Below are 20,008 nucleotides of genomic sequence, written 5' to 3' on the forward strand. Positions count from 1 at the left end.
TTATTTTCATTATTTAAAATTATCATGTTTAATATATAATGCAAAGACAACTCTTGATAATGTATGATACACACACACATATATATTATATTAATACATCTATACATACATATGTACATGTAAAGACATATAAAGAAAATTAAATAACTATTATTTAATTTATTAATTAATTGTTAATAAATTCATTAATCATTTCTAGATCCTTCTCGAATATTCCATGTGAAATGTGCATATTAATAATCACTATTACTAATAATATTATTTAATTACTAAATTCTAAATTCACTAAATAAATAAATGTGAACTCATTATAACATCGATCTACGACCTGAAAATGCTGATGTATCTAAGATACAAATCTTGTTCATATGTGGAAAATAGAAAATTTCGAAGGTCAAAATTTCCACTGATCCATTTTTTGCAACTACCAGTTTTGCAAACTCTTTCAACAAAACATATAGTTTTAATCTGCTTATTCAATTAACAGTTAAGCTAACTTTCATTTCTTTTATCCTACGGAATCAACTTATAAACTCATTTGTAAGCAACATGTTTGATACCCATCAAACTATAGTTGTCAAATTCAATTATTTGAAGTTTATTATCTCAACGAGAACACAAAATATAATATTTGTGTTACTCTCAATGGTTCATGGATGCAGCTAGTCATAGATTCACAACTCCATGTGATTCACAATAACATTTAATCATGTTCAGGCTTACCCTAATTAGCCTCATTCTTTTCATTAACCCCTTGATTAAGAACGTCATGAGTCAAGTCTGATTGCACTCATCAGATCTATAAGGTCCAAAATTAAGACAACGTAATCCAACTGCATGCAAATCTAGGAAATATGAAAATTAGTTAATTAATTAATTTTAATTGCTAAATTGATTATGTGATATGTTTATATGATGTTTTAGTAGTATTTCTACTTAAATGCATTAAAATTTATTTTTAATGGTTATTCGAGTTGCGATCGAGGAACGGAGACCGAGGGCTGAAAAATGAAAAATGTTTTTATTAAATAATTGTTTTTAATTATTTAAAATATGATTGATGCATTTTCTTATTTTTGAAAATAAGGGGTTTTTAGGTGATTTTATACGCCTGGACGTAAAATTTATCGGTATTGGATTTTCAACAAATATAAGAATGTATTACCAACCCGGCTAATAAATTCACAAACTTTACTAAACAAAATATTTAATCAAGCATTAATGGCTAATTGGGCCTAATTAACTCCCTTAATGGACCTAAGCTTTGTTATTGTTTTTAATTAATATTTAAAGTGTAAAAAAATTACCCCATGTCATACTATCCCACGCTCCACATCCCTTAAACACTCCAAATTTCTCTCCAAGCTTACACGGCACACAAACAAGGAATTTAAGGGAAAAGACTGAAATCTTCGTAGTTTTTCTAGCCAAGGTTCTCCTCGTCATCGTTCTTCAATCGTCAACGTTTAATCGTATTTTAAAACGCAAAGGCACACCATATTCTCCATTTTTTCTCATCTATCACACCATAGTAATTGTTTAAAAACGTTTTTCATGAAAAACAAGTTGCATCATGAAAAAATTTCGTTTTTGTATCATTTTGATTTTTAAGGCTTGTATTTTCATCCAAAAACATGTATATTATGTGGGTTAAGGGGCTTCCATGATAAAGGTATTGATCAAGAATGTTTTACACAATTTTTAGGGTCCTAAGAACATACATAACACGCTACAAACACGAAGGAACAAGCTGGAACCGATTATGTGTGTTGTGTCTTGGGGGCTCGGGTTTAAAAGGTATATTGTTGCATGACTTTGCTGGGTCACGGCTGGGGCTTGGCTTGGGTCAGGGAAGGATTCCTAGCCACTCTAGGACTCGAGTCGAGGGATGGGGAGGAGTCCTAGCAAGCTAGGACTCCAACCCGAGAAAGGGTCATGCAGCGCGCATGAGTGCAGCAGCCGCGCAAGGGTTCTAGGGCTCGGCCAGAGGGCTCTGGGCTGAGCTAGGTTAGGTCCATAGGGTCCTAGGAGGGTGCACATGGGTCAAGTTCAGGGGCTGGTATAGTGGCTAGGTCCTAGGCGCACAATCGAAAAGTCCATCACACAAGGGAGTTCTCGGCCGTGAGTGTGCAGCCGGAGTTGTGGATTACGGTTGGGGCTAGGGTCAGGTTCTAAGGGTGCTAAGGGTCCAGGAGGGTTCCTAGAGGGGCTGGGCATGGTTCGGCTCGAGAGGGTTCGAGCTTGGCTCGAGAAAAAGGGTAGATGGCTCGAAGGGTTTAGGGTTGCTCGAGTTAGGGTTTTATCCTTTGAATTAATTCGAAACATGGCTCACGAGGGTCGAGTCGTGGTTCACGAGGGCTAAAATAATATAGAAAGTCTAAGTTTTTAATTTGAGAATTTTATATTAAAGTTTGAATTATTTTGGGATTAAAATGCATTAAAAATGAATAATTAAGGATTAATTGAAAACTCTAGAATTTAATATAAATAAAATTATGAGAATTTTAACTTAAGCTTAAATAATTATTTGGGATATGTTAGAGTCAATGGAATTAAGAAAAAGTCAAATTCGAGAATTTTTACGTCTAGGGGTAAAAGAGTCATTTTACACCTAGAAATAGTAAACGTCATGGCAGTGCTCTGATTGCTGTTTTATATGTTAAAATATTTATTTTAAATGTTTATGGATTTTTATTGTTTAATATGGACATTTAAAAGATATGTTGCATGTTCGGTTTAATAGAGAAATGATATTATTATGCATTCTTTTATAAAGTGATGGAAATATGAAATGTTGAAGGATGTGAAGGGATTATGACTAATACGAATACGATGATATGTTAATACGTAATACCAAGGCTCAGTTTACGGGTAAGAGTGTCGCTGATGTCCCTGCCGCCCAGTACTGTGGTTACATGTAGACAGATCCATCGCCCAATACGAATACGAATACGAAAGTAACAATAAACAATCTGAATTCAACGAATATGAATATGAATATGTTGATGACAAATATGAATATGTTGATATGAAAATGTTTATGTTTAAGTTTATGCATCTTCATGAAAATGCTCTTTTTGAAAATGTTTAAAGTTATACATGTTTATGAAAATGTTATTTTAAGTACAAGTATTTTCACTGTTGCATGTGATCTGTATACATAATATATTGTTATCAAGATTATGGAATGTTGAGTCTTTAGACTCACTAGGTGTGATCGATGCAGGTGAGTTTGATGTTGAGGGTAGTGGAGGTTTTGATGGATGATCTGACTGGACTGAATATGCACATAACCCAAGGACCAGCGCTTCTAGTTTTCCATATTACGTTTATGATTTATTTTAAAGATTTTACGACAATTTATTTATGCTTTTGAGTGGTTTTTGAGGTTGTTAGTTTTAGCATTTTTGTTAAGTTAGGGTATGCAAACGTTTAACGGTTTTATGATTCAAACTATTGCCCTTTGGATTTATAAATGTTAGTTGGTTGTTTTATTTTAAAAATGGTTTCAAGGCATTTTAAAGTATATGTATATATATATATATATATATATGTATATTCCGAATTATCAAGATTAAAGAAAGAAAAAAATTCTAGTACTTTTTAAGAAAACGAGTAGTGGACGCTTCAAGATCATAGTAAGAGCATCTACTAGCATAGTCCCAAGATCCCCTAGGTATAACTGGTACTGTTTGCAATAACCTTAAGTTATAGTTAGCATATAGTATAGTCCCTTCAACTCATATATCTTAATCAAATCCGCAATTAATGGTATATCGAGAGTTGCATATGAATTCGATAACGATGTGATGTATCTTGGAGTAATAATAGTGAAATGATATGTGCAACTGAGAAATCACCTTTCCAAATGCACATGTCTTAATCTTGTCAGAGAATCTTTGTATTATTAACTTATCATATCACATATGATATCTTTACCCATAGGCAAACGATGAATCCCCGACTGAATATGATGAAACTTAAAATTAATAATTTATTATATGTTAAAACCTGTATTTTAAAATTTAAGTTTCATTAAAATTATAAAATTATGTTATTTTACTATTGTTTGTTTATATTTAATTGTCTTACTAAATATGTTTTATTTTCAGGTTTTCTACGTGTTGGTAAAATAATGATAACTCAAGCTAGAAAATTCAAATGGAGGTGACTCAAAAATGTTTGGAATCCTTGAGAAATTATCTACAACTTTGCAGAAGACATGATTGCCGAAAAAGTTCATTAAGATGATCAAATTGTGCAAATATCAAAAGGAGGACAAATTTACTTTTACTATGACCAGCATATAGTAAAAAAATCATAACTATTTCAATATTTAACCAAATGAGGTGAACCAAGTAGGCCAAATTCATCTACAGACAATTCCCCACATGTTTGCCGTTTTGAGAAGAGTCAAATTCGGTGACTAAAGTCGTGGAACAAAGCATTGAAAGAAGGGACATGGAATTGAACTTGGAAGAGACAAAGAATACTACTGCAACTACATGGCATTAATAAAAATTTTGACCCTTTCTCTCATTTGGCCTATAAATAGAGGCCTTGTGCTAGCTTGAGAATCATTCTATCTCATTGTAAAATATAGTGTGAGTGTGTATCAAAGTTCTAAGTTCTAATATATTTTCTTTCATGTTCTCAACTATGAGTGATATTTTAGTGTTGATCAAAAGTAAGCTTATGGCAAGCTAAATCTATTATGTCAAGGTGAAAATGATGCATTCTTGGTGAAATAAGATTGTTTATATTTTGTATATTCTTTCTTTATTTCTTTTCATTTAGCTAACTTATTTTTATTGTAGGTATAAAAATGAATTATTTGTTGTTATCAATTTACATCAAATGCTTGATACCATTAAAGTGGTTATCTTGATTTGTTGTTTAATTTTGATACAATAAATATTTCATCACTTATTATTATATATATATATATAGATATATATATATTTATATAATAATATCATAATATTTCATTTAGACGATAGCGTGGCTCTGCCGGTTGTTCTAAATGAAATATTATGATTTAATACTAACATCTAACAATCTAACATTTACTTTATCGCAACTAACTTTTATTTTTCGCATCTTACTTTTACTTTCTCGCAACTAACTTTTACTTTTCCGCAACTTACATTTACTTTATGCAATTATCTTTTACTTTACCGCAACTAACTTATTAAATCAATATATTTCATTTAGGCAATAGCGTGGCTCTGCCGGTTGTTCTAAATGAAATATAATGATTTAATTTTATATTTACTTTATTCAATTATTTATTTATATAGTTATAATTATAATCATAGGTATCATATATAAAATATCGGTTAATTCAGTATTTTCTATAGTGGGAACTATATTATATTATGTGTGTGTTTAATTTTCTTGGAACCATTATTTATGGTGGTTTCTTTTGTTTTACTTTTAGTTAAACAATATTACATAAACCAAGAATAAATCCTCAAGTCTTGACAAAATTTATAATTTGTAAACTTCATTCTTGCATTTGGTAATCTATAAATTAATAAATTTAAACTCAAAATAACCTCTCTGAGGATCGATCTCGTACTTACGAAATATATTACTTGCTGACAACCTACACTTGGGTGAATTATTATTTAAGTAGTAGCAAGTTTTTGGCGCCGTTTCCGGGGAGGTATAAATTAAGTTTATATTTGTTAATTATGTTTTATTGTGTTGTTTTTTTTGTATGAGTATTTGGGGTCGAAAAAAAGTGGTAGACTTATTCGAGTATCTGAAAATAATTTAAACATGGATGATAATTCAAATAATCAAGATAATGGTAATAATAATAATCAAGAACATGATCAATTAAGAACACTTAGGCACCATATGAACCCTATTAGAACTAGTGCCCCATCTTGTTTAGTTTTTCCTCCTGATGCATCTAATTTCAACTTCAAACCTCAAGTTAGTCAACTTTTACCAAATTTTCATGGCTTAGATTCTGAAAATCCATATTTGCATCTAAGAGAATTTGAGGAAGTTTGTAACACTTATAATGATCAAAATTGTAGCATGGATATAGTTCGATTAAAGCTTTTTCCTTTTTCTTTAAAACATAAAGCTAAAACATGGCTACAAAATTTAAGATCAAGTTCAATAAGATCATGAGAATAAATGCAACAACAATTTCTCAAAAAGTTTTTCCCTTCCCATAGAACAAACTCTTTTAAAAGACAAATTACAACTTTTTCTCAAAAACAAGGAGAAACGTTTTATCAATGTTGGGATATATATAAAGAATTACTTAATACATGTCCACATCATGATTTTGAAACATGGAGAATAGTTTCTCACTTTTATGAAGGTCTAATACCTAAAGATAGGCAAATGATAGAATTCATGTGTAATGGAACTTTTGAAGATAAAAACCCAAATGAAGCTGTGGAATATTTGGATTCATTAGCAGAAAATGCTCAAAATTGGGATAATATAGGCACAATAGAACCACCAACAACTAAAAACAATAATTCAACAAATGAGGGTGGTATCTATAATCTTAAAGATGATATAGATATTTAAGCTAAACTTGCATCTTTAGCAAGAAAAATTGAATCATTAGAAATGAAAACGAGTGGTCAATTAAAAAGTATTCAAGAAATTGTTTGTCATATATGTGATACACATGATCATGCTACAAAACTTTGTCCAACATTACCTTCATTTAAAGAATGTCTCCATGAACAAGCAAATTATGTTAACAATTATAAAAAACCAATACTAGATCCTTTTTCACCATCATATAATCATGGATGGAAAAATCATCCTAATTTTAGTTGGAGGAATGATAATAATGCACAACTGTCACAACAATATTTTCAAAATAACCAAAATCATCAAGGTTATATTCCTTATGTTACACCTCCAAGAAAAAACTTTGAAGATGTAATTCATGCATTTATCCAAAAGCAAGAGTCTATCAATATTCAAAACAGTCAATCTTTGAGTGATTTGAAAGAAACTCTTGCAAAATTTGCATCTGCACTTAATATTCATGAAAAAGGAAAATTTCCATCTCAACCTCAACCTAATCCTAAAAATCGAAATCAAGAATTAAAAAATGAAAAAATTGATCAAATAAAATCTGTTAATACCCTTAGAAGTGGTAAAATAATTAATGATCCATATAGTAATGAAAACAAGGATCATTTAAAATCAAAGAGTAAGGATGATAATCCTGATACTTTTGAGAATGATGATACATTAAATTTTAGGAATAATATGGTGAATGATAAATCATCTGAAATAGTAAATAAGTCAAATAAACCTCCACCATTTCCTCATGCATTAACAAATCATAAAAAACAAAAAAGTGATTCTGATATCTATGAAATTTTTAAACAAGTGAAGATAAATATTCCATTATTAGATGCTATTAAACAAGTACCTTTTTATAAAAAAAATTTATAAGACTTATGTACTGTAAAGAGAAAATTGTATGTGAAGAAAAAAGCATTCTTGGCTGAACAAGTAAGTTCTATTCTTCAAAATAATTCTAATTTAAAATATAAAGATCCTGGTTGTCCAACAATTTCATGTATTATTGGAGAAAATAAAATTAAAAAAGCTTTGTTGGATTTGGGAGCAAGTGTGAATTTACTTCCTTATTCAGTTTATGAAAAACTTAATTTAGGAGAATTAAAACCCACTTCTGTTACTCTCTTACTGGTGGATAGGTCAATCAAAATACCTAGAGATATTGTAGAAGATGTGTTGGTTCAAGTTGATAAATTCATATATCCTGTAGATTTTATTGTTTTGGATACATAACCAATAGAAGTACATAATGAAATTCCAGTAATATTGGGACGACCATTTCTAGCAACTTCAAATGCTTTAATTAATTGTCGAAATGGAATAATGAAATTGTCTTTTGGAAATATGACTCTAGAACTTAATGTGTTCAATTTATGTAAACAACCAAGTGTTAATGAAAATGAATATGATAATGAAATTGAAACAATTGTGAAAGAAAATATACAAGAAGAAAACTTAAATCAACAATCTGAAGTTTTTTCAATAGAAAGTTTTGAGTCTAAAAATAATTTTAAAAAAGATGATAATACAAAACTTGAATTAAAAGTTTTACCATTAGAATTGAAATATGTATTTCTTGGTGAAAATAAAACATTTCCTATTGTAATTTCTTCCACTCTTTTGCCAAATCAAGAAGAAGATTTGATTAAATTACTTAAAAAATATAAAAATGCAATTGCATGGACTTTGAAAGATATAAAAGGTATGAATCCTTTAATTTGTACACATAAAATTCACTTGGAAGAAAATACTAAAACATATCAACAACCACAAAGAAGGTTAAATCCACATATGAAGGAAGTTGTTAAGAATGAAGTATTAAAACTATTAGACGCTGGAATTATATATCCAATTTCAGATAGTAAATGGGTAAGTCCAACACAAGTAGTACCTAAAAAGTCAGGCATCACTATTATAAAAAATGAAAAGAGAGAGTTATTACATGCTAGGATTCCATCTAGTTGGCCTATGTGTATTGATTATAGAAAATTAAATGATGCAACTAGAAAAGATCATTTCCCACTACCATTTTTAGATCAAATTCTAGAAAAAGTAGCATGAAATTCTTATTACTGTTTTCTTGATGGGTATTCGGGGTATTATCAAATACCTATATCATTAGAAGATCAAGAAAAAACTACTTTTACTTGTCCTTTCGGAACTTTTGCATTTAAAAGAATGCCATTTGGTTTATGTAATGCTCCGGCTACTTTTCAAAGATGCCTGTTAAGTATTTTCAGTGATATGATTGAAGAATATGTAGAAGTTTTTATGGATGATATAACTGTTTTTGGAAACTCATTTGAAAATTGTCTTAAAAATATAGAAGAAGTATTAAAAAGATGTGAAGAAAAAAAATCTTGTTTTAAATTGGAAAAAATGTCATTATATGGTTAAATCTGGGATTGTTTTAGGACATATGATATCTGAAAAAAGAATTGAAGTTTATAAAGCCAAAGTTGATGTTATTGCTAATTTAACATCACTAAAAACGGTCAAAGAAGTTCGATCATTCTTGGGTCATGCAGGATTTTATAGAAGGTTTATAAAAAATTTCAGCATAATATCTAAACCAATTTCAAATCTTTTAACAAAAGATACACAATTTGAATGTACTCAGAAATGTGAAAATGCTTTTAAAAAAATTATTAATCTTTTAGTTACATCACCTATTTTACAACCTATTATTGGTCTTTACCATTTGAATTAATGTGTGATGCAAGTGATTATGCTATAGGAGCTGTGTTAGGACAAAGAAAAGAAGGAAAACCTTATGCAATCTATTATGCTAGCAGAACCTTAAATAGTGCCCAAATAAATTATTCAACTACTGAAAAATAATTACTTTCAGTAGTATTTGCATTAGATAAGTTCCGATCTTATTTAATTGGTTCTACTACTATTGTTTACACCGATCATTCTGCCATAAAATATTTATCAAATAAACAAGATGCTAAGCCAAGATTAATACGGTGGATTTTATTGTTACAAAAATTTGATATTATAATTAAAGATAAAAAAGGAAAAGAAAATGTTGTAGCCGATAATTTATCTAGAATAATGACTGAATCATCTCATAATGAAATACCAATAAATGAAAATTTTCCAGATGATCAGTTGTTTTATGCTACTATTATGCCCTGATTTGCTAACATTGTAAATTTTCTTGTGACAAATAAAATGTCTTCTCATTGGAATTCATAGGATAAGAATAAATTCTTGATAGAAGTTAAAAAATTTTATTGGGATGATCCTTACTTATTTAAGTATTGTCCTGACCAAATTTTTCGACGATGCATACCCGACAATGAAGTAAGTAATGTTATTAAATTTTGTCATTCTGAAGCATGTGGAGGTCATTTTTCATCCAATAAAACAGCTACAAAAATCTTACAATGTGGATTTTATTGGCCGTCTTTATTCAAAGATACGCATTTATTTTGCAAATCTTGTGAAAACTGTCAGAAGATGGGATCAATTTCAAAACGAAACATGATGCCTTTAAATCCAATCATAATTATTGAAATATTTGATAGTTGGGGGATAGATTTTATGGGTCCATTTCCATTATCTTTTGGATATACGTACATTTTAATCGCTGTTGATTATGTTTCAAAATGGATTGAAGCAATTGCATGTAGAACTAATGATCATAAAGTTGTTATAAAATTTTTAAAAGAAAATATTTTTAGCCGATTTGGAATACCTAGAGCAATAATTAGTGATGTGGGAAGTCATTTTATAAATAAATCATTTTCTTATTTTTTAAGAAAATATGGCATTACACATAAAGTTTCTACCCCATATCATCCTCAAAGTAATGGTCAAGTTGAACTTGCAAATAGAGAAATAAAACAAATTTTAGAAAAAACAGTTAATCCAAATCGAAAAGATTGGTCTTTAAGATTAACTGATGCATTATGGGCATATAGAACTGCATTTAAAACATCATTAGGGATGTCACCATATAGGTTAGTTTTTGGTAAGCGTTGTCATTTACCGGTTGAACTTGAACATAAAGCTTATTGGGCAATTAAAGCATTTAATATTAATTTAGATGATGCATCTAAATTAATATTAAATGCTTTAATTGCCCAATAAGCTTTATGTATGCATCTAAATTAAGAAAATTGCAAATAAATGAACTTGAAGAATTAAGAAATGATGCATATGAAAATTCAAAGATTTATAAAGATAAAACTAAAGCCTTTCATGATAAAAATATTATGAGAAAGTCATTTGAAATTGGACAAAAAGTTTTGCTTTATAATTCTAGTTTGCATTTATTTCCAGGTAAACTAAGATCGAGGTGGTCAGGACCATTTATAGTCAAATTTGTTTATCCTCATGGTGCTGTTGATATTGAAAATCCTAAAAATAATGACGTGTTTAAAGTTAATGGAAAAAACTTAAGCCTTTTATAGAAAATGAAATTCTTAATAATGAGTTTATGCCTTTATATGATCCACAATAGTTGTTTGATATTTTCATTTTGTTTTGCAGATTCTAGTTCATTTCCCGGTTAAGTGGCGGATAACGGTACTCCGTGACTGTTTAAGTCGGTTTCTTCAGTTTTCCCAAAATAATTGAAATATATATAATAATAATAATAATATGGATGCGTGTATTATGAATTTTCGTAAATATTTTGCTTGTTTACCTGATAATGCATTGAAAAAAATTTATAAAGCTAGATGTGAGCGGCTAAGGTTGATGATGTCATATGGCATACCAAATGATGTCCGTTTGATAATTGAAGCAAAAGTCCGATTGGTTGGGGAAGCAAGCGAATTAATAATAAGACATATGCCAAAAAGCGAAGAGCTAAACGTATATGTGGATGTCATAAATGTGCAAGGTGGACTTGTAAGGAAAAATGCAAAAATGTTGGAATGACATCAATGAATAGAGAAAATAAAATTTTATTCATTAAGAATGGTCTGAGTAAAGAGCCTTTGGATAATTTTCTAGAGGTTCTTGATACGCATTCTAGTGGGTACGTGCAAAATGAACTTCTTAAACTATGGTGGCAATTTCAACAGGAGGAATATCAATATGGATGGTGGAATCAGCCTTACAAAGATCCTACTGTAGTAACGCATATCTATTTAGATAAGTAAATATATATACACAATTTCGTCTTGGGAATCTGACGTTAAAAGACCATGTTTGCCAATTTATAAGAAAATTGGATGGGAAGCATATCCTCAACTCATAGAAGGCATTAAAGTCGTTACTGAACGTAAAATCAGAGGAAGATGTGAGCCACAATCACAACTACGTTGTATATATTTGTTTTAATTTTTTAATTTTTATTTTTTTTTAATAATAATAATTTCATTTTCAAATATTGACTTTTGGCAAGTTACGCTTATAAATTCATATGATGTGATCTAACAATTACAAAAAACATATTTCTCAACATGTCAACGTCCACGGTAAGTAAAATCAAAAATATTTGTGTATTTTGTGGATCTAGTGCAGGAAAAGATTCAATTTATGAAGAAGTAGCAGAAAATCTTGGAATAACACTTGCTAAAAAAAAGATTCATTTGGTATATGGTGGTGGTGAAGTTGGCCTCATGGGAAAAGTTGCAAAAGCTGCGCATGCAGGTGGAAGTGAAGTTTTAGGCATTATTCCGATTACCTTAGCCAATCTTACAGGACCAACAATACGAGAAGAAATTGTGGGGACCCGGACGCTAATCATCTTCTTAATCATCTTTGGGATTTAATTATCAATTAAGATAAACAGGGTCTAAAAATTTTTCTTTTTTTTTTAAAATGTAAGTGCGGAACGTAATGGAATTTAACTAATATACATCGCAGTATAAAAGTACAATAGTGTACAACACTTATTCAAACTAGTCTAAGGTTCAACTACTAAATTTCAAGTATTAAACCAAGTCTACAATAAGTCCGGAATCACCACTCTAAACTCGTCTTCTCTCATCATCTTCTTGACCCCGATCCTGTCCCACTTGTTGTCATGCACACATACAAAACAAGACAACAGCCGGATACTCCGGTGAGAATAAATCCCAGTATAAAACATGTATACATGCATATACACAATATAAATCATAAAGCATACTATCATGCATAAAATCAATAGCAATAGGTTTCATAGTTTATGAAACTAAATCAAAATAAGCATGCAGTAACAATGGCTTTCATAATCTCTGAAACAAAAATAAAATAAGCACGCAACTCAATTCAATTCATATCTTGACTCAACTCAACTCTAACTCTAGGGATCCCGGTGTGAATAAGATGTAACAGATCTCCCACCTACTCTCCCAATCGTGGTGACGTTACATCTTATTCCTAAACTTCGGTCTGGTCTGTATCGAAATCTACAATCGGAGTGAATCTGATCCGAAGCATCGATATCACCGAACGTTTAGAAAATTGGCGTATCTACCAATGATACTCCTATCTCAGTACATATATATAAATCAATATAAAGTACAAACAGAACAAGTATGTGATTTTGTTGGGAAACTCAAATTGAATCTCATTTGAGTTGTGTCTTCACTAAACAAAACATGAATTATACCTTTGTCTTCCCGGTCTGACGAAGACGAAGTCTTGTATTCCAATATGTCCACACCCAGTCTGGCATTGACAATCGCATAAATAGAATATCGGTATATAATTCGATTCAAAACCTGTTCTGATCAATACTCAAATCAGTATATAATCTGATCCATATCTGAACAAGGTACAATCTAATTCATATAAACGATATCATCGAAATCATTACTGAATCTGATCACTCTAAATCAACTGATGTTTCGACGGCATAACAATACAGTTTCGATATCCCCGTCAATCTCAACATCACAGATATAATATCAGAATTCATAATCAATATCAGTACAATTCATAATCTCAATATCTGTACACTTAAGATCAGTAACAACACAACTCTGATATCAAATCCCAATCAATATCTTTCGAAAATCATAACAATTGTATAAACAGTGTATTCTTTAATCTGACTTCAGTTATACAATGCCTACTGTAGCAGAAACACTATATCTGATTCATATTCAATTCCCACAATATCATAATTTCAAATCGTGTCTAAACGTAACAAAACTTACGTCCAGTTGTAGCCTGCGTTGATAGAAACACAGTACTGAAGTCGGATTTAAAATCCGACGGGGGGATTTTGCGTAAATCTCACTTGTATTCTTCGAAGGAATTCTGAGCTTCTCGATTTCCTCCTCTTTCTTCTGAAGCCAAAGTTGATATATGTGTATATATATATATATTGCATGTAAATTGTACGTGGCTTCTCCAGAATTTGCCAAAAAACCCTCTCGCACATATGCGCGCCCAAGCCCCGCGCATATGCGCGAGATTTATTATCTCGACGCTTGTGTCTCAACCGCTCGCGCATATGCGCGCCCATCGTCGCGCATATGCGCGAGACCTACTGTCTCGTGCATCCACTTACTCGCGCATATGCGCGCCTTCCGCCGCGCATGTGCGCCGAACCCTCTGGACGTTCCGCGCATATGCGCGCATTCAAGCCGCGCATGTGCGCCGAACTCTCCGGACGTTCCGCGCATGTGCGCGCATTCAAGCCGCGCATGTGCGCGCATGGTTCTGTCTTCCTCGCGCATGTGCGCCCATACATGTCGCGCATGTGCATGGGGACTTTTCTTGCACAAAATGTCAAATCTTCTTTCGGCTCTCCCGGTCTGATCCGTTTCATCTATAATCATCTCAATTAATAAATAAATCATTTCAGATTAATCTCAGATTACAGTAATAAAATCTCGGGCCTTACATTTCTCCCCCCATAAGATCTGATTTCGTCCCCGAAATCATAGGCACTCAATTCAGATATATCAGAAGAAATGTATAACAGAGTTTAATCAGAACTCATCTCAATAAAATCATTCTGAAATCTCAGTCTCATGACAAATTCTGTCTTTCAGATAGTCTCTTTGATGCCCTGTCAACTTACTGTATTTTCAATAATAAAATAGTCTTCATTCTGAAATATCTTTCTTGTACGGATCTGTGATTCTAAATTGGAATAATAATTCAAGAGCATAATATCATAATACCCTTCGAAATAACTCTGACAGAATCAATCTCACAATACTGGCTATACAACATCCGTATATACCAATCAACAGATCATACCAAATCAATATCATCAGCTGTTATCAATTCTGTTTATCCCACTCAAGGATATATTAAATCTTCGGCCCCAAATACCAATCGTCACCATCCGGCGTTGGCATATTAAGTCTGTCTGGTCTGAGCTATCTTCATTCTCTTCTGAATTAGCTACATTTTCTTTGTCATATCTCTGACCGTATCAGATCCTATCTCATGTATCTCCGAGATATTATTCTTATACCAAAGAAATCTGCAGTACTCACTGTACAATATATCGTCTGTAACTATTTGATTATCCATCTGTTTATCTGATAACTATTATCGTACAATAATTCACACAGCGACAATATGTCATATCAACTGGTGCTAGCATCCAGCACTGCAACTCTCTGGCTATCTCTCAATATCCGGATATTACACTCTGGCTATCTGTCAGTCGGTGGATAATATATGAGAGAGCTCATGGTATATTCTGCCACAAGTTCAAACTCAATTAAAAAATTAAAATCTAATAGAATATACTTCAACATTCTGATCAATCTGACCATTTCTTTAACATCGATCTTTGTCATCTGGTCATGTTTGTACGTCATCTTGTACAAACTAATAGATATAGATTAAACAATCTGTCAATCACAATCATATTATTTCACAATCTGGAAAGTATTATAGTGATCTCATTACGAAATTCATCGAATTATACTCCCCATGTCTAGTCAAAAATATACCAATTCTGTAATAACTCTTCTGATTTCTATCTTTCTATTTTCATTTATTGGCGATTCAGACATTTCAGTACAAATTCTGCCAACATTTGTAGTACAAATTCTGTCACAACTTATTTAATCTGTCTATGTCAAAACTATCTGTTCGAATATCATACATTCTCAGTCACCAAAATGAAAACAGAATCCACTACGGTGCGTTTTTGACACTATCTGTCATTTCATATTCGAACTATTTGGTACAAACAAATCAGTTAATAATATAAATAAAAAAATATACCTACCTGGTATTCGGTTCTGACTATCGATATCAAATTCTGTCGTGCAAATCTGACACATTTGACATCATACGATAATCATTCTCATACAGTAAAAATTACATATCTGCCACTCTGATCGATGTTCTGTTCTGATTATCGAATTTAAGTTCTGAACATTCTGGTTAAATCTCTGAACTGCCGAAATTCTCGAATTCAGCTCTGATTCGATTTGAATAATCTGTATCAAATATTTATCTAGAAGCTAACAATTCCCAAGCAGTTCAAAACATAATCGGATAAGATAATCTGCCAACTCAGATACAAATAAATTTCTAACATTTCTGAAATTTTTGATCTTTCTGATATCGGTATCGTTCTCAGTCACTGATCACAATCTCAACTGTGTCAAAATCAATCGGTATATTGACTTCAGATATCACTTATTCTGACTACAATCTGTTTCAAGCAAGATTCTTATCTGAATAATTTCTGTATACAATAATCACAGTTCTCAGAGTACTTAATACAATTTTCAGATATTCAATTCAATCAATCAGATGCTGCAAATATATCAAAATATCATAGATACAACGAGCATGAAATCATCAGAATATCTCTGAACATACTGAAATATGCCACCGAGAAACACTAAATCAAATGTAACTCCTGGCCAGTACTCTTCTACTGATCTTTCAATTTTTTTACTTCATTCAGTGACATTCTGTACATTCAATATCATTCTGTACTGAATTCTAAAACACAAACAGTACCTGGTATTAATTCAATTCTGAAATCTATCTTCCTGATATAAAATAAATCCAAAATCTTATCTAGGAAGACATCAACCAACTCGTATATCACTTGGCAAATCTGCCAACACTAGGCTCGATTTCAGCATGTCTACTGAATACATAAGGATACCATCTGCTCCTTTCTGTATCAATCGAGTCATAAACAATACAGATATCAAAGGAATTCTAGATCTAGAATCCTTACCGTGGAATTTCTACTCATCAGCCCTATCTGGTCTGAATCTTATATTTTTCTGGAAGGAATCTACAATAGTTCTGTACTTGTTCAGCATATTAATATCAATAATGCGGTCAAATCAGAAACACAAGTACATCATAATCTAACTCAATCTCATTCTCATCTTACTGTAGTATACAATATTTCACAGAAATCTCTGATATCAATCTTTCTTTCCCAAAAAGTAAGAGAATCAATACTACAGTACAAACAGGCTCAACAGATACAGCATATCTCAATGCAACTCAGTCAAAGATAATCGTAGGGAATGCATTAGTATATATCAATACCTATGCAATATAATCATAAAAGAACAGTACCTGCCACTATATCATCATGTGTGTCCTGTGTCTGTTCATCGGTCTTCTGCTCCCTGAAATCTTCGGGAACTTCTCTGAGGACAAACTCTAGCAAAGTATCCCGGCTGTCTACAAATATGGCAACTACCAGTCACTCCCTGGCATTGCTCTGTGGGATGTCTCCCTCCGCAAGTTCTGCAATATACTTCAGTATAACTCGGGCTGGAACAACTGGAGCTAGATGAACTACTCAGTCCGCTCCCTAACTTCTTAAACTGTTTCTTTTGAGCTTTCAACAAATCTTGCTTTCCACTCGTACTACCTTTATCAAATCTAAGAGGGAGTTGCTGTGTCGGGAGTTGAATCACATCCAATCTTTCTCGTTGTCGAATCAGACTCACCTCAGCTCTCTTTGCCCTACTCAAAGTATCAGCAAAATGGTAAGGTCGCTGCATATTTATCAATGCAACTATCTCTGAATTCAATTCTTTGATGAACTGCTCAGCTACAGCTTCATCATTCTCAGTTATCTGAGGAACAAAACGCAGTAGAGTAGAGAATGTAGCAACATATTCTTCAATATTCAGTTGGCCTTGTCTCAAATTCTCAAACTCTACTCTTTTATCTTCCCGGTACGAAACTGAGAAAAATCTTCGATAGAATTCAGCTTTGAAGACTTCCCACGTGATCACAGTACCACGTTGTTCTAAAACTCCCTTGATTGTAATCCACCAACTCCTGGCGGCCTCTCGTAACTGGTTGGGCACCAATTTAATTCTCTACTCATCTGAATACTTAAATAATTCAAACAACAGTTCTATGTCGTCAAACCAATTCTGACACTCTTCAGACATCTCAATACCCTTCAAAATCGGCGGTTGAAATGACTGAAACTTCTTCAACTGTATTTCCATCGGAGTTTCTAATATATCTATTTGTTCAACCGAAGTACTGCCCCGTTCTGGAATTCTTCTAGGAGGTATATCTGATTACCAAAACCATTAGTAACCCAAATACTACAAACATGTTCCATTCTTTCTCGGATCATCTTACTGCTGATCATGAATCAGATCTGATTCATACTAAATAATACATAATACCAACTCAAATCAAATAATCAGGTAAACATGTATTTCAAAGTAGTAAATCCTAGTATCATGCTAGCATACATAATGTAAATCAACATTAAAACAAATCTCATGCTAGCAATCACATGCAGGGCAAGAAAACTCAATCTACCCCGCTCATTCTCTTCTATCTCAGTCTAAAGGATCTATCGATCTGATACCACCTGTTGTGGGGACCCGAACGCTAATCATCTTTTTAATCATCTTTGAGATTTAATTATCAATTAAGATAAACAGGGTCTAAAAATTTTTCTTTTTTAAAAAAAAATGTAAGTGCGGAACGTAATGGAATTTAACTAATATACATCTCAGTATAAAAGTACAATAATGTACAACACTTATTCAAACTAGTCTAAGTTTCAACTACTAAATTTCAAGTATTAAACCAAGTCTACAATAAGTCCGGAATCACCACTCTAAACTCGTCTTCTCTCATCATCTTCTTGACCCCGATCCTGTCCCACCTGTTGCCATGCACACATACAAAACAAGACAACAGCCGGATACTCTGGTGAGAATAAATCCCAGTATAAAACATGTATACATGCATATACACAATATAAATCATAAAGCATACTATCATGCATAAAATCAATAGCAATAGGTTACATAGTCTATGAAACTAAATCAAAATAAGCATGCAGTAACAATGGGTTTCATAATCTCTGAAACCAAAATAAAATAAGCACGCAACTCAATTCAATTCATATATTGACTCAACTCAACTCTAACTCTAGGGATCCTGTTGTGAATAAGATGTAACAGATCTCCCAACTACTCTCCCAATCGTGGTGGCGTTACATCTTATTCCTAAACTTCGGTCTGGTCTGTATCGAAATCTACAATCGGAGTGAATCTGATCCGAAGCATCGATATCACCAAACATTTAGAAAATTGGCGTATCTACCAATGATACTCCTATCTCAGTACATATATATAAATCAATATAAAGTACAAACAGAACAAGTATGTGATTTTGTTGGGAAACTCAAATTGAATCTCATTTGAGTTGTGTCTACCCCAAACAAAACATGAATTATACCTTTGTCTTCCCGGTCTGACGAAGACGAAGTCTTGTATTCCAATATGTCCACACCCAGTCTGGCATTGACAATCGCATAAATAGAATATCGGTATATAATTCGATTCAAAACCTGTTCTGATCAATACTCAAATCAGTATATAATCTGATCCATATCTGAACAAGGTACAATCTAATTCAAATCAACGATATCATCGAAATCATTACTGAATCTGATCACTCTAAATCAACTGATGTTTCGACGGCATAACAATACAGTTTCGATATCCGCGTCAATCTCAACTTCACAGATATAATATCAGAATTCATAATCAATATTAGTACAATTCATAATCTCAATATCTGATATCAAATCCCAAACAATATCATTCGAAAATCATAACAATTGTATAAACAGTCTATTCTTTAATCTGACTTCAGTTATACAATGCCTACTGTAGCAGAAACACTATATCTGATTCATATTCAATTCCCACAATATCATAATTTCAAATCGTGTCTAAACGTAACAAAACATACGTCCAGTTGTAGCCTGCGTTGATAGAAACACAGTATTGAAGTCGGATTTAAAATCGGACGGGGGGATTTTGCGTAAATCTCACTTGTATTCTTCGAAGGAATTCTGAGCTTCTCGATTTCCTCCTCTTTCTTCTGAAGCCAAAGTTGATATATGTGTATATATATATATTGCATGTAAATTGTACGTGGCTTCTCTAGAATTTGCCAAAAAAACCTTCTCGCGCATATGCGCGAGATTTATTATCTCGGCGCTTGTGTCTCAACCGCTCGCGCATATGCGCGCCCATCGTCG

The 20,008-nt window shown here is 32.2% G+C and overlaps 1 pseudogene; it reads left to right on the forward strand.

Annotated features, from left to right (window-relative positions):
- Nucleotides 1-5,784: 5,784 nt before the first annotated feature.
- LOC142554654 (uncharacterized) lies at nucleotides 5,785-10,610 on the forward strand (annotated as a pseudogene).
- Nucleotides 10,611-20,008: the final 9,398 nt, after the last annotated feature.

This window comes from Primulina tabacum, chromosome 8 (assembly GCF_025594145.1).
Source record: "Primulina tabacum isolate GXHZ01 chromosome 8, ASM2559414v2, whole genome shotgun sequence".
Classification (NCBI taxonomy): Eukaryota; Viridiplantae; Streptophyta; class Magnoliopsida; order Lamiales; family Gesneriaceae; genus Primulina; species Primulina tabacum.